This window comes from Mobula hypostoma, chromosome 6, assembly GCF_963921235.1.
Source record: "Mobula hypostoma chromosome 6, sMobHyp1.1, whole genome shotgun sequence".
NCBI classification, from domain to species: Eukaryota; Metazoa; Chordata; class Chondrichthyes; order Myliobatiformes; family Myliobatidae; genus Mobula; species Mobula hypostoma.
In genome coordinates this window covers 71,402,645-71,426,460 of record NC_086102.1, presented here as the reverse complement: position 1 = coordinate 71,426,460, position 23,816 = coordinate 71,402,645, and the positions used below count along the sequence as shown (strand labels likewise).

Genomic DNA, 23,816 nt, shown 5'->3' with positions numbered 1-23,816 from the left:
TGCATGCCCACTTTCAATGACTGGTGTATAATGACACCCAGGTCTCGTTGCACCTCCCCTTTTCCTAATCGGCCACCATTCAGATAATAATCTGTTTTCCTATTTTTGCCACCAAAGTGGATAACTTCACATTTATCCACATTAAATTGCATCTGCCATGAGTTTGCCCACTCACCCAACCTATCCAAGTCACCCTGCATCCTCTTAGCATCCTCCTCACTGCTAACACTGCCACCCAGCTTCGTGTCATCCGCAAACTTGGAGATGCTGCATTTAATTCCCTCATCCAAGTCATTAATATATATTGTAAACAACTGGGGTCCCAGCACTGAGCCTTGCGGTACCCCACTAGTCACCGCCTGCCATTCTGAAAAGGTCCCGTTTATTCCCACTCTTTGCTTCCTGTCTGCTAACCAATTCTCCACCCACACCAATACCTTACCCCCAATACCATGTGCTTTAAGTTTGCACACTAATCTCCTGTGTGGGACCTTGTCAAAAGCCTTTTGAAAATCCAAATATACCACATCCACTGGTTCTCCCCTATCCACTCTACTAGTTACATCCTCAAAAAATTCTATGAGATTCGTCAGACATGATTTTCCTTCCACAAATCCATGCTGACTTTGTCCGATCATTTCACCGCTTTCCAAATGTGCTGTTATCACATCCTTGATAACTGACTCCAGCAGTTTCCCCACCACCGACGTTAGGCTAACCGGCCTATAATTCCCCGGTTTCTCTCTCCCTCCTTTTTTAAAAAGTGGGGTTACATTAGCCACCCTCCAATCCTCAGGAACTAGTCCAGAATCTAACGAGTTTTGAAAAATTATCACTAATGCATCCACTATTTCTTGGGCCACTTCCTTAAGCACTCTGGGATGCAGACCATCTGGCCCTGGGGATTTATCTGCCTTCAATCCCTTCAATTTACCTAACACCACTTCCCTACTAACATGTATTTCGCTCAGTTCCTCCATCTCACTGGACCCTCTGTCCCTTACTATTTCTGGAAGATTATTTATGTCCTCCTTAGTGAAGACAGAACCAAAGTAATTATTCAATTGGTCTGCCATGTCCTTGCTCCCCATAATCAATTCACCTGTTTCTGTTTGCAGGGGACCTACATTTGTCTTTATCAGTCTTTTCCTTTTTACATATCTATAAAAGCTTTTACAGTCCGTTTTTATGTTCTCTGCCAGTTTTCTCTCATAATCTTTTTTCCCCTTCCTAATTAAGCCCTTTGTCCTCCTCTGCTGAACTCTGAATTTCTCCCAGTCCTCAGGTGAGCATGATGGAGGTTTGAACATAGAATATTTTGGGGATTAGACTTCCTCAACAGGCTCTTTATTATAAAAGGAAAAATAAAAATCTCTCAGCCTTTGTTATAAAAGAAATATATTTCCAGATCCTTTATAATATACGCAGGCAATAACATCTCCTCCTCACTGATAATCAACACTTGTGCTTCTCAAGGAGACGTGCTTACCCCACTGCTCTTTTCTCTCTACACCCATGACTGTGTGGCTGTGCACAGCTCCAACGCCATCAATAAATTTGTGATGACGCACCTATTGTTGGCAGTGCTTCAGATGCCGATGAGGAGAAGTACAGGGGTAAGGTAGCTCAGCCAGTTGAGTGGTGCCAAAACAACAACCTCGCACCAAATGTCGGTAGGACCAAGCAATTTGTTATGGACTTCAGGAGGGGAAAGTTGAGGGAACACACAACAGTACTCTTTGAGGGATCAGCAGAGAAAGGAGAGCAGTTTCAAGTTCCTTGGTTTCAATATCTCTGAAGATCGATCCTGGACCCAACATTCTTGCTGGATGTGTCACTGTCTGGTTTGGAAGGGCCACGGCACAGGATCTGAAAAAGCTGCAGAAAGCTGCAAACTCTTCCAGCTCCATCATGGGTACCAGCCTCCCCAGCACTGAGGACATCTTCGAAAGGTGGTGCCTTAAAAAGGTAGCATCAGTCATTAGCAACCGCCATCGCCCAAGACATACACTCTTCTCATTGCTACCATCAAGGAGGAGGTACAGAAGCCTGAAGACAAATACCCAATGTTTTAGGAACAGTTTCTTCCCCACGCCATCAGATTTCTGAATGGACAATGAACCCATGTACACCACCTCAATTGATTTTCTTGGTTCTCCTTTTGCAATACTTATTTAATTATACATATATTCTTTATTAATTTATAGTTTTTAATATATATATTGCAAGGTACTGCTGCTATAAAACAACTTACTTCGCAACATACGCCCATGATATTAAACCTGATTCTGATTCTGATTCTGCTTCTAAAGCAGCAAGTGAGAAAAGCCATTAAACTGAAGAGTACTTATGTAAGTATTTCTTGTTCAAACAGAGCAATAAAATCTCAATAGCTTGACAGATTTGAAAAGAGCAGTCCTTTTTAACCAGGATGAATTGGCACAAGGCGTGGTGCAGCCATGATTAGTCTAAATGACTTATTTCATAAACAACACAAGATATATATCAAGCCTTAAAATTACACTTGTTTTTTGTCGATTACCTTTAAAAGCTGGAAGGGAAAAGTCCACCATCCAGGAATGTTGCTGAAGATTGGGAGTATCGCTGATTCTCCAGGCCACAGGACAGTAAAGGTTTCAACTTTGAAAATCGGCAGCAACCAGAGGAAGAAAAAATACTTGTAAATATCAAGTGCTGAAGGGGGACAGATTCCCAACAGCTGTTGCCGTCAGCTTCAGAGCTGTTTCTTTCCCTGCAGTGATATCTGGTAAGTTTCCAGCTGGAACCAGTCTAGTCTTAGTCCAGAGTACCAGCACTTGGCTCATTTGATATATTAAGTAATGATTCCCACTCCCAATGCTTAGTGCTCTTTTGCCTCCTGCATTCCTGTCAAAGTGATTAAAGCTTAAATTCTGAGCGATGGGTCACCAAGCTGTTCCAAACTGACAGAATTCTGCCTAAATGTCTTTTTTTTATCCTGTTGTGAGATTTTTAAAGACTTCTGGCATGAAATAGGGATTCATAAACACAAGAAAGTCTGCAGATGCTGGAAATTCAAAGCAACACAAACAAAATGTTGGAGGAACTCAGCAGGTCAGGCAGCATCTATGGAAATGACTAAACAGTCAACGTTTCGAGCCGAAACCCTTCATCAGGACTGGAAAGGAAGGGGGAAGATGCCAGAATAAAAAGGTGGAGAGAGGGAGGATAGCTAGAAGGTGGTAGGTGAAGCCAGGTGGGTGGGGAAGATATAGGCCTGGAAAAGAAGGAATCTGATAGGAGAGGAGAGTGGACCATAGGAGAAAGGGAAGAAGGGGACCCAGGGGGAGGTGATAGGCAGGTGGGTGGGAAAGATAAAGGCCTGGAGAAGAAAGAATCTGATAGGAGAGGAGAGCGGACCATAGGAGAAAGGGAAAGAGAAGGGGAACCGAGGGAGGTGATAGGCAGATGATTGTTACATTTGTTACAAATGGGGATGTTTTTAGAGTTCGTTCTTTTCCTTGACCCAAGGAGGATTCAAATGTTTGCCCACTGCACCATACATTTATGGAATCCGTTGAGCTGAACATGAGATTGTGGAGCAGAACATGTAACAGACTCTAAACAATCAATGGGCATTTACACAGTATTAGATGCTGATGTCTATCAGTGGGAAAAGCTGATTTTACCACACACCAGCACATTGGTGCAGCTTTTATACCTGACCTTACAGAGCTGTGCATAAGTTCAACATCAGGAATAACCAGTCTCATTGCTTTGTAAACCAATAAACAACTACTATTGAGCTAATTGTTAGTCAAGTTCTTCTATCAGCAGCTACAAATCTATAAATGTTTCAGACTTTCCGTTGTGTTTCTAATGGCAGAAGTCTGAAGAGAGGAGTGTGACTGGTGCAGATTTCGAGGATTGTAGGCGAACCCAGCTGTCCCTGGACTAGCTACTTTCCGTGGATGAATCGGGAAGTGAGGAAAGGAGCTGCAGGGCAAGTACAGCTGCCAGAAGAGAGAGGAAGAGGAGGAGAAGTTCTCCAGGAAGGAGTCCATATTTTCCATGCTGTTCAGGAACAATTCTTCAAACAGAGCCTCAGCAAAGAACAATGTGTGGAAAATGTGTTTTTCAATAAAAATTATATTGCATTCCAGACTTTGGGGCTTGAACCTTGGCATTAAGTCCCATGGTTATCTACTCATGGTGCCTTCTCATTGTGTTGGCAACACTCTCTGATCCTTTGAAAATGTAGGACATCTTTCATACATTCTGCATCCACCAAGGCCATCCTTACAGAGCTTGGAAACCACAGAGACTGGTTCTGCATTGTTGGGCCTTTCTACAACCTTTCTCCTGTTAGAATCTCTTACTCTGACTGCAGGCGGTTGCTTCAATTATAGAGTTGTAGGGTGGTATGAAACAACGCAGAGTAACTTTTACCATAACCGACCTTCTGCTAATTCCACAATACGGTTAAGGCCAGCTTGACATAAATGCACTGAGTTGAACAGGTCTTTCAAAACTGGGTCAACAAGGTATTACAATCTCAGCAACAGTTTTTGTTGGTCATTAAAAGTAGCCTCCACCTACATCATTCCTACATCAATGCAAAGCTTCACCATTCTGGTACTCAACTTAGATAAGGCAAAACTGAATCCACAGTAAGGGTAAATTGTGACCTTCAGAGTATTAACATCCATCAAATAAGCCCAGGTATTAAGATTCGTAGTGGTGCTCCAAATAATGTATTATTGACAATGGCTTGCAGTGCTGTGAAATCAATGAGTGTCTACTGAACGTGGGGCTGGTTAGGACAACAAAGTCAAAGCAACATAACTCCTCTGTATACCGGGGAAACCTGTGCTTGACTTTCAGTGGGGACTCCCAGTCTTGGACATTCTGCTCCTTTCTTTCCATTTATTAACTTCAGACTGTATAACTCCTAAATTGGGACTAAATTACATCCGCAGCTTCTAGTTCCTGCTCCATTTGATCACACCTGGATTTGGAGTCTATGTACACACCAAGGATATGTTAAAATTGGATTAATTGACCTATTTGAATATAGTCTTATACTATCTACAGTGTAAATAACGTAGAATCCTAACGCCACAAAATAATTGCAGCAAAAGACACAACCTGTACAATCTTGTGCATTGATGTCACAGTAAAACATTCTTTTAGATAAGAAACTGCAAAGATTATAATTGTAAGTCACACAAAACCAGAGCGAGGAAGGAACTTATTGTGTGTTTGCTAATAAACTCATATTGCTGTAGTTCAACAGATGTGTGACACTGACTTTTGAATCAGCTCTAGTGACAGTATCAGAGCTCCGGATTTATTATTGCCTCCAAACAAAAAGCAAGCCATTTTCCAGAATTCTTTACAATGCATGGAGGGAAGCACTCCCCTTCAAAAAAAACTCCACATATGCTACATGCTACAAGCACTGTATTTTTGCTTTCAGTTTATATTGATGAAAGATTAATGGAGCTTATACTATTTGCATTTCTAAGTTTATAACTGCCATGTCTTTTCAACTGTGCGTTAGCATTTCCCAGTTATTGTTTTGCAGGTGTGTAAGGCCTATGTGCGTGGGAGGGGTTGAGAGAGGTTGCTTTATCCATTTTTACTTTTTCACTTCTGTAGCAACATCAACGATTTCACGTATTTTAAACCATTGAGAAGGAAGAACAATAACATTGAAAACCAGGCTATGAAACTTCAGCCGTGACATTTAGTCAAAGGTAATGGCAATAATGATTTAACTTCTGTGGCTCTTAAATGGTGACAGAGAGTGTCTTGTACAGCCAGAAGCAAGAAATAAAAGCATATAAAACGGATGCTAGTTAGAGCTCATCTGGAATCTTCAGCTATCTTGTTGAATTGTTCACTCCAGTTTCCTTGAGAATGTGATGTTGCTTTATCTGACGAAGGGTCTCGGCCTGAAACGTCAACTGTACCTCTTCCTAGAGATGCTGCCTGGCCTGCTGCGTTCACCAGCGACTTTGATGTGGGTTGCTTGAATTTCCAGCATCTGCAGAATTCCTCTTGTTGCTTTATCTTGCTGGGCTGCTGCAAAACGCATTTGAGTGACTCACGAGGTCAGTTGTTTAGAAGTGTGAGTAGAATTACATTAATCCTCAATGAGCAAGACTGGCAGGCAAGGGGAGTGTTTTCTAATTACTTGTGGGCATTTTCATTGAATGCAGACCCTGGGAAGTACTGCACAGGAACAAATCCTTTGGACCTCTCTGTCTAGGACAGATACAGTTGGAATAAGGCCTGCAGCACTTCATGAGCTGCTCACTCAGCCTGTCCCATCTGTGGAAGAGTCTGCAGTCCTCACCAGAACCAGCAGCAGCAGAGTGAGAATAAATCATCCCCAGTCCTGAGGAACCTCTTAGGAAGAAGTAAGAACAGATTCCCAGCTCTGCGATATAGCTGCTGAATCTTCAGTAATTGGCAGCCACAACCATTGATGCTCATTACAACACATTTATCAATTTTAAGTGATAGAAAGGTAAGACATAAACTCTGTTACATTATAATGAAAGTACTGAGTCAATAAAAGTTGGCCAAGCTGGTGAAGAAATATGCTTCCTTATTCCCTTTGTGATTTAGGAACAGCTGAAGATATTGTCAAATGCTGCTAATTCAGACCAATAAAGGTAAGGGTAACGGATGCTGACGGAGGGGATTTAGAATGAAGTGCGTCATTTATAGTAAGGTCACCAGTGTTGAGATGAGGCCAGTGCATGACAACTAGGAAATTAACAACGAAAATCAAATGTTAGTGTATTGACTTTTCACGTTAGTTAAACAAGAATTCATATTCACCAGAAGACAAACAATGTGCTTCGAACAAGAGCAAATTAATATTAAGGTTTAGATCAATGGATTAAAGGAAAAAGTAACAAAGTATCCAGATGATTTATACCGTGATGGCTTCAAGGCCGTCAAGCTAAACATGATCAAACTTTTTAAAGGAATGGTATCACTTTAAGACACCAGCAGTTATTCACTTCCATTAGTATCTTGTCTAGGTTTTTCTTTTTGTGTTTAAATGGAATTATGCAGTGAAAACTAAACACACTGGATCAAACATAAGCATGGGGTTATAATACATGAATCTGTGTTCTTTGCTCCTGACGCAGGAGGAAATTTACTGTAAGTCCATGCTGCCTGATGGTTGGGGGATTATCCCCACCATGAACTCTACAGTTTGGTCATCTAACCTCCCAGCAAGAAACAAAATGCACCTTATAGTTATTATTCAAAGTTGGTCAGCAATCCTGAGTAGTTCAAAAAGGAGGTGCATTATTGGTAATCAGCTGTTGGGTTTTGTTCAGGACGAGGAACTGAAGAATGGGACTGTGTACAAGAGAGATGCAAAGTCTTCCAACACAGCACTGAAGGCTGAGGTGTAGGAGGTAGAGTAGAGGACACATGCGATTGACAGGGGACGGAGGTTCTCCAGGTAAGAGTAAATAGACCAGATGGCTCTGGTATTCAGTACCAGGAACCAAGCTGCAAAGGATCTGGATATGGTGTCACGAAAAGTTCAATGTCCTTGCATAAGCAGTTAAGGTCTGTAAATGCATCTTCAAATCCCCATTCCCACTGACAGCACCCCCATCCTCAAACACAACTCAGTTCCTCACATTCCCATGAGTGGGCCCTATCAATCAGACTCGTACTTTGCATTTCTACGCTCTGTGACTCCACAGCAATCTTCAATCCAGATTTCATGAGTTACACATGCTACAAGCTGCACAAATATGACAGATGTCACTCAAGCTCAGTACAATTTGTTCCCTTGTCAGAGCGGTGGGCAAACAACTGAAGGCTGTAGATAGACATCCTCATTTTCATAATGAAGATGGTGTTTGCTATCTATGGAGCAATGGGACCGAAATAATAGGCAATGTAGCTTGTGGTCTGAGTTAAAGTTAATTATGTTGTGCACATTAATATGATTAGGAGCGTAGCTGGGCTTTCATTTTGTAAATCTTGTTTGTAATATCAGTGAAAAGCTAACATCCATTTCCATCACACATTACAAGAAGCTTAATTCTAAACTCTGACATTTTGGTAAAGGTCACCACTGACTCTCCAAACCGTATGTTGGTGATTTTCAAGTAACAGTGTCAAGGCTGAATTTTTTGCCCTGAATGGATAGTAATAATGGTATGGGTGATACTTGATGGATGAGGTCAATATGTGCCTGACGCCTTCTTTAACCAATGTGAATGAAATCAATAACTGGTTAATTTACACCATCAATCCCTTTCAGGCATGTTGAACCCATTCACAGCATAAAGCTGTTTCTTTGTGTTAAGCATTTCTGTAATATTATTTATATCTAACCTAACCATTTTACAAAGCCAGATTGAGGACTGCATGTGCGATTATTGCTGATGCTCAGATTCCTCTTTGAAAATACTATAGTTCATTCTGATGAGAGGGAGGGAGGGAGAGACAGAGGGAGAGACAAAGAGAGAGAGAACCACTGAGACATTTATTTATCAAGATTTAGTGTGGAATGGGCCTTCCCGGCCCTACCAGTTGTGCCGCCCAGCAACCCCTGATTTAACTCTAGCCAAATGACGAAACAATTTACAATGACCGATTAACCTACTAACCAGTACATTTTCGGACTGTGGGAGGAAACTGCAGCGTCTAGAGGAAGCCCATGCGATCATGGAGAGAACGTACAACTCCTTACAGATGGCGGCGGATTAACGCTGCTGCCATTGCTATGTAACCCACTGTCAACATTCACAACTCACCAGAAAGTTCTCAGTTGACCAGAAACTCAGAAGTAGCAGCTGCATAAATCTTGTGACTGTGAGAGCAGGTCAGGAACTGGGTGTCCTGCATTGAGTGTTTCACCTCTTGACATCCCAATACCTTCCAACCATCTAGAAAGCACAAGTCAGGAATATGATAGAATACCCTCCACTTGACTGCACATGTATAGCACCAACAATTCTGAAGAAGTCCAGTTTCTTCAAAGCTGCTGCAATGCAAAGCCCTAAGGTCAGGTCAAGTTTTGAGTTCCCAGATATGGTGTCCAGTAAATAGTGACCCATTAGGTAATCTGGTGATTGTACACATTCTTCTACTCTGCCTTGTATTTTTTTTTGGATAACCAGTTAACAAACAAGGGGCACTCAGGGAAATAAAAACTGGGAGAAATCGTTTTTAACAATTTGTTAAGGGTAGTTATCACATCAATTGCTCTATTAACATAAAACCCACGCAGTTCTCAAGGGCACTTTCCTACTGAAATTATAGTTCCTGCATTTTTGTTTCCACAGATCTTGGACTGTAAATCTTAGACTCTATCCACAGCAGCCACAACCAACAGCATGTTTTCATGCACTTTAAGCCCCATGCTGTGAATGGTCTTTAAGGCACTATGCACATGGGTTCATCACTCTAATGAGATTACAGCATGTACCTGAACTATGTGTTGCTGTGCTAAGTGTTGTGAGACCTCACCATAATGTGTGAAATAAACAGATGTTGAGATCCAAGTGAGAATCCTTTACAGCACACACAGAGTGCTGGAGGAACTCAGCAGGCCGGGCAGCATCTTTGGAAAAGAGTAAACAGTTGATGTTTTGGGCTGAGACCATTCATCAGGACTTCCAGCATCTGTAGATTTTCTCTTGTTTGTGAAGATCCTTTAACTCATGGCTCCTTGCATCGGAATTTGCTTCTTGTTTTCGTGGGGAAATAACATGAAGCTGACCAAGTTAATGATGTAATTCTCCACACAAACGATGCCAGGAAAACATGAGATGTGCCAGGGTGAACCATGCACAGGATCACCTGCTCCATTTCCATGGTGATTTGCATTTTAACCGCAAATGTTTGCTATGAACTTAAAACAGAAATAAAGCACTTCCATTCAAAACAAATAGATGTACAAAATCCAATTTCTTTGCTATTGCCTCTTTTAGTATGAAGTTCTAAGGCAATAGAATACTTAAAAGTTTTATTCGAGGCCATACACTATTTGATGTTCACTACTAATTTCAGAAATTTGAAGTTCCTTAGCAATTGGAGGGTCCAGAGCAATGGGCCATAACCTTAACAATAGAGCTATATCGTAGGATGAAGTGCTGGGATGCAGTTCATCACACAATTAGTAGTGCTGACCTGGAATTTACTCTGCTAATAATCTGCTGAGTCTTGATCAATTGCAAACTTTGCAGCTGAGATGAGAAATGTATACCAAGGAAGGTTGGTGAAATTAAGGTACAGGTTAGCCATGGTATAACTGCATCACAATTGTGGGACTGAGTGGCTTGCTCCCATTCATACCTGCCTATGTTCAATTCGATGTTTTTTTTAAGGTGACCTCAGGCTGCCAGAACTGTCACCTGCGTGAGGACCTCAGTGATTCTCAGAAAAGACTTGCCACCAATTTTGCAGGTTAATTAAGGGCGATCATTAAATGGGATCACACCAGCAGCTTCGTCCAGTGCACAATTCTGAGGTGTGGGCAGGGAACAATTTCTGCAAAGCTGGTAAAGAGGGCTTGTTTTTCTCTTCGTTGCTAGAGCACATGGCTTGAAAAGTGAGGAGGTGGGAAACACGGGTACAATGGGTGGGAGACTTGTCCCAGATGTTACACAAGTCATCCTGTCTGAGAAATCCCACTCCAGGTGGCACAGTGCTATGACTGTCACGGAGTAGGGCACATTGGATGGAGGCATGTCTCTGAAGAAGGTAACTGTCGGTAAATATGCAAGTCCTTGTATAGCTCTGAAGCATGAGACACTGTAAAGATGCTTAACAAATATCGAGGTGCTGGGTCATAGAAACTTCTGAAAATCTGAAAATCCAAGCACACAGCATCCACTGATTCCTCTTTGTCTATCTATCTTGTTATTTCCTCAAAGGGTTCCAACAAATTTGTCAGGCAAGATTTTCCATTAAGGCAACCATGCTGGCTTTGGCCTATTTTATTACGTGCCTCCAAGTATCCTGAGACCACATCCTTTACAATCGACTCCAACATCTTCCCAGCCACTGAGGTCAGTCTAGCTGGCTTATAAATTCCTTTCTTCCGCTTCCCTCCCTTCTTGAAGAGTAGAGTGACACTTGCAAATTTCTGGTCCCCAGAACCATGCCAGAATCTAGTGATTCTTGAAATAACATTACTTATGCCCCCACAATCTCTTCAGCTACCTCTTCCAGAACCCTGGGATGTAGTTCATCTAGTCCACATACCTTACTTACCTTCAGACCTACCAGCTTCCCAGCACCTTCTCCCTAGTAATAGCAATTACACTCACATATGCCTCCTGACACTCCTGAACTTCCGGCATTGGAGTCAGTTATCAAAGATGTGATAACAGCACATTTGGAAAGCGGTGAAATGATCGGACAAAGTCAGCATGGATTTGTGAAAGGAAAATCATGTCTGACGAATCTCATAGAATTTTTTGAGGATGTAACTAGTAGAGTGGATAGGGGAGAACCAGTGGATGTGGTATATTTGGATTTTCAAAAGGCTTTTGACAAGGTCCCACACAGGAGATTAGTGTGCAAACTTAAAGCACACGGTATTGGGGGTAAGATATTGGTGTGGGTGGAGAATTGGTTAGCAGACAGGAAGCAAAGAGTGGGAATAAACGGGACCTTTTCAGAATGGCAGGCGGTGACTAGTGGGGTACTGCAAGGCTCAGTGCTGGGACCCCAGTTGTTTACAATATATATTAATGACTTGGATGAGGGAATTAAATGCAGCATCTCCAAGTTTGCGGATGACACAAAGCTGGGTGGCAGTGTTAGCAGTGAGGAGGATGCTAAGAGGATGCAGGGTGACTTGGATAGGTTGGGTGAGTGGGCAAACTCATGGCAGATGCAATTTAATGTGGATAAATGTGAAGTTATCCACTTTGGTGGCAAAAATAGGAAAACAGATTATTATCTGAATGGTGGCCGATTAGGAAAAGGGGAGGTGCAATGAGACCTGGGTGTCATTATACACCAGTCATTGAAAGTGGGCATGCAGGTACAGCAGGCGGTGAAAAAGGCGAATGGTATGCTGGCATTTATAGCAAGATGTACAGGAGCAGGGAGGTACTACTGCAGTTGTACAAGGCCTTGGTGAGACCACACCTGGAGTATTGTGTGCAGTTTTGGTCCCCTAATCTGAGGAAAGACATCTTTGCCATAGAGGGAGTACAAAGAAGGTTCACCAGATTGATTCCTGGGATGGCAGGACTTTCATATGAAGAAAGACTGGATGAATTGGGCTTGTACTCGTTGGAATTTAGAAGATTGAGGGGGGATCTGATTGAAACGTATAAGATCCTAAAGGGATTGGACAGGCTAGATGCAGGAAGATTGTTCCCAATGTTGGGGAAGTCCAGAATGAGGGGTCACAGTTTGAGGATAGAGGGGAAGCCTTTTAGGAATTCTCTGCCACAGGAAACTGTTGAGGCCAGTTCATTGGCTATATTTAAGAGGGAGTTAGATATGGCCCTTGTGGCTACAGGGGTCAGGGGGTATGGAGGGAAGGCTGGAGCGGGGTTCTGAGTTGGATGATCAGCCATGATCATAATAAATGGCGGTGCAGGCTCGAAGGGCCGAATGGCCTACTCCTGCACCTATTTTCTATGTTTCTATGTTTCTATACTGCTAGCGTCTTCCAAAGCAAAGACGGATCTAAAATACGTATTCAATTCATTCACCGTTTACTTGTCCCCCATTACTACCTCTCCAGTGTCATTTTCCAGAAGTCCAATATCTACTCTCACCTCTCTTATACTCTTCGTATATCTGGAAAAAGCTTTTGGTATCCTCTTTGATATCAGAATCAAGTTTAATATTACTGGCATATGATATCAAATTTGTTACGTGTCAGCAGTACATTGCAATACAAAATAATAAAAACTGCAGGTTAAAGTAAGAAATATATATATTTAAAAAATTAAATTATATAAGTAGTGCAAAAAGAAGTAAAAGAAGTCAGGAAGGCTAAAAGAAGGCATGAGGTTGCCCTAGCAGACAAGGGGAAGGAGAATTCTAAGGGATTCTACAGATATGTTAAAAAGAAAGGGATTGCAAGGGGCAAAATTGATCCTCTAGAGGACCAGAATGGTAATCAATGCAGGGAGCCAGAAAAGATGGGGAAATCTTAAATGAATATTTTGCATCAGTATTTCCTCAGGAGATGGACACAGAGTCTATAGAAGTGAGGCAACACAGCTTCACTTGGACTCTATACAGATTACAGAGGAGGAGGTGTTTTCTGTCTTGAGACAAATCAAGGTGGATAAATCCTCAGGGCTTGACAAGGTATTCCCTCAGATCCTGTGGAAGGCAAGTGCAGAAAATGGCGGGGCCTTAGCAGAGATACTTAGATCATCCTTAGCACCAGGTGAAGTACAAGAGGACTGGAGGATAGCAAATGTTGTTCCGCTCTTTAAGAGAGATCTAGAAATAAATCAGTAGCTTATAAGCCAGTGAGCCTGATATCAGTAGTGGGAAAGTTATTGGGAGGTATTCTAAGGGACCGGATATATGATTACTTGGATAAACAGGGACCCATTAGGGAGAGTCAGTGTGGCTTTGTGCATGATAGGTCATGAATATCCAATCTTTTAGCAATTTTGAGGAAGTTACCAGGAAAGTTGATGAGGACAAGACAGTGCATGTTGTGTACGTGGACTTTAGCAAGGCACTTGGCAAGATCCCGCATGAGAGGTTGGTCAGGCAGGTATAGTACAGAACATGGCGGCGTGACGACAGCATGCATGGCCTCTCCGGTGATGAATATCTGTTATCTGTCAAGTAGGGTACCGTGCACAATCCTGATTTGATGGAGACAGACGTGAGTGCATAGCAGAACATCTGGAAAACTTCTGAAATGTCTGCTTTGCTACCGCTGCTACTGTGTGGTAACCAGAATCTCTGGAGCTGCAGACCTCAAAATCCTCGGCTTTGCGTGTTTCAGCAGCCGGGGAGAGGTCGAAGGCGCTCAGCAGAGGATGGCGCTCGGGAGGCTGCTCGGAAGCTCGGAGTTTTCGGACGGATGGACTCAGGGTCGGCTGTGGTCGGCTGCTTCCAAGGTATCGGCAAGTTGATGGTGCCTGGAGGTTTATGGCAGGGAGTTTCTCCCTTTTGCCACCTGCTAATGGGGACTCGGGAGCCGATCGACTCGGGACTTTGAGACTATCTTTTTTACTGTGCCTATGGACTGTTCTTCATCAAATTATGGTATTGCTTTGCACTGCTGTAACTATATGGTATAATTATGTGGTTTTGTCAGTGTTAGTCTTTGGTCTGTCTTGTTTTCTGTGATATCACATTGGAGAAACATTGTATCATTTCTTAATGCATGTATGCATTCCTAAATGACAATAAAAGAGGACTGAGTGTTCTCATAATCTAATAGTTTGTTGGCATGCAAGATGAGATAGTAAATTGGATTAGACATTGGGTTTTTGGGAGAAGCCAGAGAGTGGTAGTAGATAGTTGCCTTTCTGACTGGAGGTCTGTGACTAGTGGAGTGCCACAGGAATCGTTGCTGGGTCCATTGTTGTTTGCCATCTTCATCAATGATCTGGATGATAATGTGGTTGACTGGATCAGCAAATTTGTGGATGACACCAAAACTGGGGAGTCTAGTGGCTAGTGAGGAAGACAGTCAGAGCTTGCAGTGGGATCTGGACCAGCTGGAAAAATAAGCTGAAAAATGTCAGGTGGAATTTAATGCAGACAAATGCGAGGTGTTGCACTAAGGGATTCTACAGATATGCTAAGAGCAAAACGATTGCAAGGGACAAAATTGGTCCTCCGGAAGATCAGAATGGTAATCTACAGTATGTATGGATGGCAGAGTTCCTAAATAAATTTTTTGCAACTGTACTTACTCAGGAGGCAGACACTGAGTCTGCAGAGGTGAAGCAAAGCAACATCACCTTCTTGGACCCTTTACAGTTTACAGAGGAGTGGGTGTTTGCTGTCCTGAGGCAAATTAGGGTGGATAAATCCCCAGGGCGTGACAATGTGTTCCCTCAGATCCTACAGGAGGCAAGTGCAGAAATTGCCGGGGCCATAACAGAAATATTTAAATCATCCTTAATGTCAGGTGAGGTACCGGAGAAAATAGGGGACACTTCCCTCTCCCTTGCCAGGGAGAGAGAGAGAACCTGTGGTTTGTCAAATTTCAGATGAAATGCGAAGACTTTGGGGTAACTTTGGTCTGTGTCTTTGCTATTGCTTAGCAACGCTTGGGCTTGGTGATGGCATCGATGCGCTTTTATTTGCTGATGGGGGAGGGGGGATCGTTGTTTGCTGCCACTTACGCGTGGGAGAGGGGATCTGGGGGGGACTTCGGAGTTCTCACATTTAACTGTCGTTCATTCTTTGGGGCACTTCTCTGTTTTTGTGGATGATTGCGAAGAAAAAGCATTTCAGAATGTATATTGTATACATTTCTCTGACATTAAATTTAACCTTTGAACCTCAAAATTTAATGCAGAAAAGTGTAAGGTGTTGCAATTTGGTTAGACCAATCAGGGTAGGTCTTACACTGTGAACTGTAGGACACTGAGGTGTGAGGTAGAACAGAGGGATCTGAGAATACATGTCCTTAATTCTTTGAAGGTGGCTTCACAGGTAGATAGGACTGTAAGGAAAATTTTTGGCACATTGGCCTTCATAAATCAAAGTATTGAGTACAGGAGATGGGATGTTATGTTGAAGTTGTATATGATATTGGTGAGGCCTAATTTGGAGTATTGTGTGAAGGTTTTGTCACCTACCTACAGGAAAGATGTAAATAAAGTCGAACGAGTACAGAGAAACTTTACAAAGATGTTGCTGGGTCTGGAGGACATGAATTGTAATGAAAGATTGAATAAGTTAGGATTTTATTCCTTAGAACATAAAAGATTGAGAGGAAATTTGTTAGAGGTATACAAAATTATGAGGGGTATAGATAGGGTAAATGCAAGCAGGCTTTTTCCACTGTGGATGGGGCTATAACTAAAGGTCATAGGTTATGGGTGAAAGATGAAAAATTTAAGGGGAACATGAAGGGGAAACTTCTTTGCTCAGAGGGTTGTGAGAGTATGGAATAAGCTGCCTGCACAAGTGGCACAGATGAGCTCGATTTCAACACTTAAGTGAAGTTTGGACAGCAGGGGTATGGGGGGAGCGGCTATGATCCCAGTGCAGGTCAATGGGAGTAGGCAGTTTAGATGATTTTGGCATTGACTAGGTGGACTGAAGGGCCTGTTTCTGTGTTTTACTATATAAAAAAAAGCATTTCATTACCTTAGACGTGAGTGTTACTGGACAATAGTCGTCAAAGCAGCTTACCCTGCTCTTCTTGAGCACTGCTACGATTGTTGTCCTTTTGAAGCGGGTGGGAAATTCTGACTGTAGCAATGAGATTGAAACTGTCTTTGACCACACCCGCCAGTTGGTTGGCACAGGTTTTCAGAGCCAACCAGTTACACCATTGGGGCCTATTGCCTTGCGAGGGTTCACCCTCTTAAAAGCCATTCTGACTTCAGCCCCTGAGACAGATGACAGGGTCACCGGATGCTGCAGGGATCCTCATACTTGTAGTTTTATCCTCCTTTTCAAAGCGTGTGTAAAAGGCCTTGAAGCATCTCTGCCATTCTTGACGTTTTGCTTTGTAGGAAGTGATGTTCTGCAAACTCTGTCCGAGCTGACGTGCCTCTAACCTCAATTGGAATTGTTCCTTTGCTCTTGAGATAGACCTCCTCAAGTCATACCTGCCTTCCTGTATAGTCCTCAGTCACCAGATTTGAATGCCACAAAGCCACAAGCCATCAACAGACTACGAATCTTCTGATTCATTGATGGCTTTTCATTAGGGCATATACGGTCTGTTCTTATACACACACTCATCCACACAGGTTTTAATGAAGTCAGTGACAGCTGTGTCATATTCATTCAGACTCAAAGATGAGTCCCTGAATACTGTCCAGTCCACTGATTCAAAGTAGTCCTGCAAATTCTCATGCGCTTCCCTTCTCCATACCTTACTGGTCCTCTCTACTGGTGCTGCAGTCTTCAGTTCCTGCCTATACTCAGGGAGTAGAGGTATGGCCAAGCGATCAAACTTCCCAAACTGTGGGCATTTGATGGCACAGTAAGCACATTATGGTGTATAGCAGAGGTCCAGTGTGTTGGCTCCTCTGGTTCCACAAGTAATATGCTGATGATAATTAGCTAGGGCCTTCCTTGGTTAAAGTCCCCCAAAATGATGGGGAGGGCATCAAGATACACTGTTTCATGCCTGCTGATTACGTCTCTCAGCTTGTCTAGAGCCTGTTTGACACGGGCCTGAGGTGGAATATACACTGATACTAAGATGATGCTGAAAACTCTGGCAGCAGATAAAATAGACGACACTTGTTCGTGAGATTTTCCAGGCCGGGTGAGCAGGACTGTGACAGAAACACCACATTTGTGCACTATGAGGAGTTAATCACAAAGCCTATTCCTCCTCCTCTGTCTTTGAAAGACTCAGCAGTCCTATCTTGGTGGAGAGTCGTGAAGCCAGCAAGCTGTATTGCTGCATTCAGACTAGAGGGGATATTCAAGTCTCTGGAAAGCAAAAACGTAACAATCCCTTATGTCCCTCTGGTACAGCAGTCTTAATCTGAGATCTTTGATTTTATTTACCAAAGGCGGTGATCTAGTGCTTTCCTGGAGTAAATGACACATAACCTCTTCTCGGGCTTCCAGCTGGGTCCAGGTATTGATTTTAACCAATGTTTCAATGACAAACTCTGCCATCTTCATCAGAGATGATGCCTAGGCACGTGTAGTCTGATGGTTATATATACTCAACTCCCGTTGTCCATCACTCCTGATTGGTTAATTCTGCACCAGTCAGATTTCCGTTGTCCTACCTTGTTTAGGATCATATTTGAGTTCTTACCTAGAATGAGAACTTCATCTTTGTTGAGATGAAACCTGATTGGTTGATCATATAATGATCACTGCCTCCAAAGGGTTCTTTTACCATAGACTCCCTAATCAAATACAGTTCATTACACGACATCCAATCCAGAATAGCCTTTCCCCTGGTTGACCCAACCACATGCTCTTCTAAAAAACCATCTCATAGGCATTCTACAAACTCTCTCTCTTGGGATCATGCACCATCCTGATTTTCCCAATCTACCTGCATATTCAAATCCCCCATGACTATTGTAACATTGCCCTTTTGACATTCCTTTTTCAGTTCCCATTGTAATTTGAAGCCCACATCCTGGCCACTGTTCAGAGGCCTGTATATAACTCCCATCAAGGTCTTTTCACCCTTACAGTTCTTAACTTTGCCCAGAAGGATTCTACATCTTGCAATCATATATCACCTCTTTCAAAGGATTTGATTTCATTTTTTAACGACAGAGCCACCTTGTTGATTAGGAATTGACTTTGAGGCATCAGAGTGACATAGGCCAAGAAGTGGAAATTCTTCAATCAATGAAAGTCCTTAATATATATGAAATACCTTTCTACAGAGGAGGAAACAATATCTTGTTGACATGTTTGGAGATATGGGCTATGAAATCTTTCTACTGGCTAGTAGAGATAAATAGGTCCACTCAGCTGGTCCTGGTTATAGCTTATCTGTATTCGTATGTGTCATCAAGGTCTTGGTGACAGGGACCGAGCCTCTGTTTTTCTAATAAGGTCTCACTGGACAGTGAAGAAATCCAGAAAGCACCCATGTACAGGGTGAATTGGCTTCACCCTTGCTGAACACTGGTCATGTGGTTTCAGGGGCACCCAGCAGACTTTGACCATCAGATACTGGAAGACGAGATCAAAGGCTGCCAGTCAAATCAGATAACTATAGAAAGCTGAAGGTCAATGGTTACTTTACAAGCACCTGGGGCAGTGATAGAATTTACAACTTGGGATGAGAGTTCCATGAACACAGGCAGCTTCCACGAGGTCCAGTGTGACGATTAAGTGCGATTGGTGACGCACTGTCACCGGGAGAGGTGGAACTTATCAGCAGTCCTTCTGATGAGAAATGTGTAAGCTGAGAGAGGGCCAAGCAGTTAATGACTCCTTTCTGTGTGTGTGTGCGTGTGTGTGCGTGTGTGTGTGTGATGTATGAACACCACAAAAGACATGGCCAGGAGGTGTGGTGAAGTAGTGTGACAGTGAAGAAGGCAATACTTCTACAAGTGAGGTTCTGGTTACACTGGTAATATTAACAAAGAACAGATCCTTTCAGAGACATAAAGAGAACCCTGCGGATATTCTTCAGGAGTCAAAGATTTACTGTGTTGGCTGCTCAGGTGTCCATTGGTGAGGGCTGGGCGCACGTCTATTATGCCGCAGGGCAACATGTAAAGGAGATGATGTGAAAGGAAAACACTAGGGCAGCAGGCGTTGATTACAGAAATGCCTTTGGAAGCATTCTTGAGATTGACAAATTAGCTTTTAAGCCGAAGTAATTAGCAAAAGAAATAATTAGACAGAGGAAATGAAATTCTAAACCTGAAAGCAGTGAAGACAGTCCATCATGGATGAACTTAATGAAAGGCGGCAATTGTCAATGCCTGGGCAATTTCAGGTCACAGATCTTGAAGGTGTGTGGGCCTGAAGACTTCACGTGAGAGTCAGTTCACAGAAATTTTATAGCATCAGTTCTGTCATTACAATAATCCACAAGAAACGCAAGAAAAAATAAGAGAAAATTTGTAGATTCTGGAAATCCAAGCAACACACACAAAATACCGGAGGAACTCAGCAGGCCAGGCAGCATCTATGGAAAGGAGTACTGTCAAAGTTTCGGCCCGAGACCCTTCATCAGGATCGTTCTGATGAAGAACCTCAGCTCAAAATGTCGACAGTACTATTTTCCATGGATTCTGCCTGGCTTGCTGAGTTCCTCCGGCATTTTGTGTGTGTTGCAAGAAAAAATAAGCTCAGCATAATTGTAGTGGAATAGTCTCGGCCTACAGAGGGGAGGTGGAAAAAACTGAGGCCTGTTGCCAGGCAAATAACGTCTTCCTCAATGTCAACAAGACAAGGGAGATGGTTATCAATTTCAGGAGAACTCGCTGCCCTCACACCCCTCAGGCAGTGGAAATTGCGAGTAGTTTCAAACACCTGAGAGTGAACATCTCGCGCAAACTATCATGGTTCCAGAACACACCCTCCACAGTCAAGAAAGCTGACAAGTGCCTGTACTTTCAGAGGAGACTGAAGAGAGCTGGTCTCTACACATTTATCCCACGTCCTTCTGGAGATGCGCAGTACAGAGCATCCTAACATGATGCATCACTGCACGGTACGGAAACTGCACTGTGGCAGACAGGAAGACTCTGCAACGGGTAGTCAAAACTGCCCAATGCATCACTGGCACTCACCTACCCACCATCGAGGACATATGTACAGAAAGGTGCCGAGAAAAGGCCAGCTATATTCTGAAGGAATCCACACACCCTGCCCATGGATTGTGCGTCCCACTCCCATCAGGGAGAAGGTTACTTAGCATCCAAGCCAGGACTAGCAGACTGAAATACAGTTACTTTCCCCAAGCAGTAAGGCTGTTCAACTTTTCCACCCACTGACCCACCCAGTACCACTGACTCGGGTCAGAGTCACCGATGTACAGGCACTCCTGTACTCAGCACCACTTTATGTGCATATAATCAATCTATGTTTATAAACTATCTTATGTATTTATATTTAGTGTTTTTTTATTATTGCGTTCTTTATCTTAGTATGTTTTATATATGCTGCATCAGATCTGGAGTAACAATTATTTTGTTCTCCTTTAAACTTGTGTCCTGAAAATGGCATTAAACAATCTTGAACATTGATTGAGTCGAGTAAAGGAATAGACAGAGTCAATAAAACTGTGTGAGTTCTGGAGAGAAAATCAGTGTCTACCACAATCTGGCAGATTAATAGAATTACTGTACTGATCGAATAAAGTGCAGATTAACATGGGTGCTTTAAGACAGAATGTCATTGCAATACAGAGGCAGTCCCAAGCTAAGAAGATTCAGTGGAATACTGTATGTTACATCAGGCAAAGTGTTATTAATGTCAGCCCAAACCAACATAATCAGAATGTGACAGAGTTGAAAGTGGTTGTATTCTTGAAGACACTGCGGAAAGGGAGTGTCAGACGGAATGACTTCATGTTTCCAATGGTGTCAACAGGAAAGAGGATGGGTCTATGTTGTGCTGTGAGTCAGGATGTACTCACATCAAACTTTCCATATGAAGTCAAAGCAATGAAGATGGAGAGTTTCGAGAAGTAACTGAAGTAGAGATTATTATCACTATGTTTCTGGCACTCGGTAATGTATGAGGTGCCACAGTAGCGTGATGCTATTACAGCTCGGGGTATCGGATTTTAGTGTTCAATCCCGGCGTCCTCCTTAAGGAGTCTGTACGTCCTTCCTGTGGAATACGTGGGTTTCCCCCGGGATGCTTCACTTTCCTCCTACAGTCCAAAGACATGCCGGGTTGGTAAATTGTCTTGTGAATGGGTTAGGGTTACATTGGCATTGTCGGGGTTTGCTGGCCCAAAGGGCAGGAAGGGTGTACCCCGTGCAGTATCTCTAAAGTAAAAAAATAAATTACTGTGTTATTGTATTGATAGGTTACTGGCCTCTGTGATAAGGTTAGATGTGACATGTCAACACGTACAGATGAAACAAGAAAATGATGATCTGGAATGTACAATACAAGATATTGTAAGTTATGTGTACAACTATGTTGAATCACCAGTTGCTGAAGAAGAGGTGAAACAAGATCTGTGTCAGGGGTCTGAAGGATTCATCGAAAATGCTCATGGCTGAAGTAGATACCAGAGAAGACAACTGCAACTTGTTATAGTGAGTTCAGAGAACAAAATGATCAAATGATGGAATGAATTTGTGTTGTAAATAGTTAACCAGAATTTCATGTAGTCAACAGTTGTTAGTTTGCATGGTCTTATTTCTTATTTTAAAGGAACAGTAGTGCAGAGTGTGCAAGTGCACTTTTAAGAACTAACTGCATCATTTGAAATGACCTTGATGCATTGCTGTATCAAAACACCAAAGGGTGTTTTGGCTGGAAACGTTAACTCTGTTTTTCTTTCAGTGGAGGTACGAGAGAGAATTTTTTCACTCAGGGCAGTTGGAATCAGAAATTAACATTCCTGAGGAGGAACGGAGGTAGGGACTTTTGTGACATTTAGTAAGTATTTTGACCCTAAGGCCAAGTGGTGCAAAATGTGGTTAATATAGATGGGTACTCTGTGTTCAGCATGGATGTGGACAACAGAAGATTCCACTTGCATTCTGTATGAATATGACTCTATTGTTATTTGTCTGGTGATTACAGATTCATTAATGGATGTTGTTAATTCTTAAATCTGTTTCTTTACTAACAAGCAACAACACAGGAGAACCTATGGAGAATGCAAACCTTCTGTTCATTCTCTCCACTGCAACCAAAAAGATGGTTATTTTATTGCAGTTGTGTTCTTTGAAAGACTGGAAATGTGTTAAAACTAAGCAGTCCATAGAAAGTGAAAGATTCAAAGTGTCAAGAAAAAATATAATGGGCTCAGTCTGTAAAAATGACTTCACCATTAGAGAGCACGGAGAAAGAAAATTTCCAAACACCAACTCAGAGTCATTTCTTCTATATCCACCAACAGGTTTTCAGCATGGCCGCAGTTACTGTTTATCACCAATGAGGAAACAGGACTCTACATGTACATCTTCTGCATCATGTGAGCACATTATTTTAAATTCAAGTGGATTTCAGTCCCATGACAGGTAGATGAACAGATCTACTTCAGTATACATCATACACAGATCTGGATCTAACAAATTATCCATTTTCAAAGCAATATACACCCTTTACTACTTCCTCTTTAATGACCTCATAAATGTTCCTACTCATTCATCCTAACTGCAGCATCAATACATGTATCATTTTATTCCTTTATGAAGATAGTCATAAAATATTCATAAAGAACCTTCGCCCATGCTTTGTCTCCAAAGTACTATTTTTGGTTTCTACTTTTTCCAAGTTCTCCTCTTGCTCTTTACATACTTAAACTATATATATTTGAATTTTCTTCAATGTTACTTGCTAAGATTTACAGTATTCATATCCTCACTGTGCTTTTCTCATTTTCATTTTATTTTCACTCCAATACTTTTAATTTTCTTCCAGACATTAAACTAGTGTTTGACATACAGTATACTTCCATTTCCTCGTTATTTTTCTCTCTGTGCATTCTATCATAAGCCATCCAGTGGTGTAGTGGCATCAGCACTGGACTTCGAGGCGAATGGTCCGGAGTTCAAGTCTGGCTGGCTCCTTGCACACTTTCCATCTGTGCTGGGTTGAGCATCGAGCTAGCAACTCAGCCTCGTAAACATAGTCAAATGCTACGGAAGCAGCAAAAAAAAAAAAAAAAAAATGCCTGATGAACCACGAGGTGCGAAAAGGAACAGCAGCATTCCATCATCTGGAAGCTCTCAGACTGGCAGGCCCACCGTTTCTTCCCTACATTTCCCCTGAATGCCTTGAATGCTGCTTATTTATTATTCTGAGACTAAGTCTTGCATGGCTCCTATGAAATAACTTCCCTAACACAGGTGTATGCCAGCTGCCAGAGCAATCCCATTCCATCACTTATTTCCCTTTAAACCACTCTCGCTCATGTGCTCATGAACTGCACTTGGTGAATATCAAGTAGCCAATTAACCTACCAAAGAGCACATTTATGTGATGTTTGGGGGCAACCAGAACATACAGGAGAGCCGATACAG

General features: G+C 42.4%; 1 protein-coding gene across 5 annotated transcripts in view; it reads right to left on the bottom strand.

The window, feature by feature from the left end:
* The window catches only part of LOC134348100 (galactosylgalactosylxylosylprotein 3-beta-glucuronosyltransferase 1-like), a 135,832-nt gene that overhangs the window by 69,382 nt on the left and 42,634 nt on the right, over positions 1-23,816 (bottom strand). Inside the window, exons 1-2 of one of the 5 annotated variants that reach the window (XM_063050974.1) lie at positions 8,784-8,800; positions 2,543-2,640 (exon numbers count right to left, since the gene is read on the bottom strand). The exons of 1 other annotated variant lie outside the window; for it this stretch is intronic. The gene's annotated coding sequence lies outside the window, so the exon portion shown is untranslated. Of the gene's footprint in view, positions 1-2,542; positions 2,670-8,783; positions 8,801-23,816 lie in introns of those variants that run through there. 3 more of the 5 variants (XM_063050973.1, XM_063050972.1, XM_063050976.1) reach the window with 3 other exon arrangements.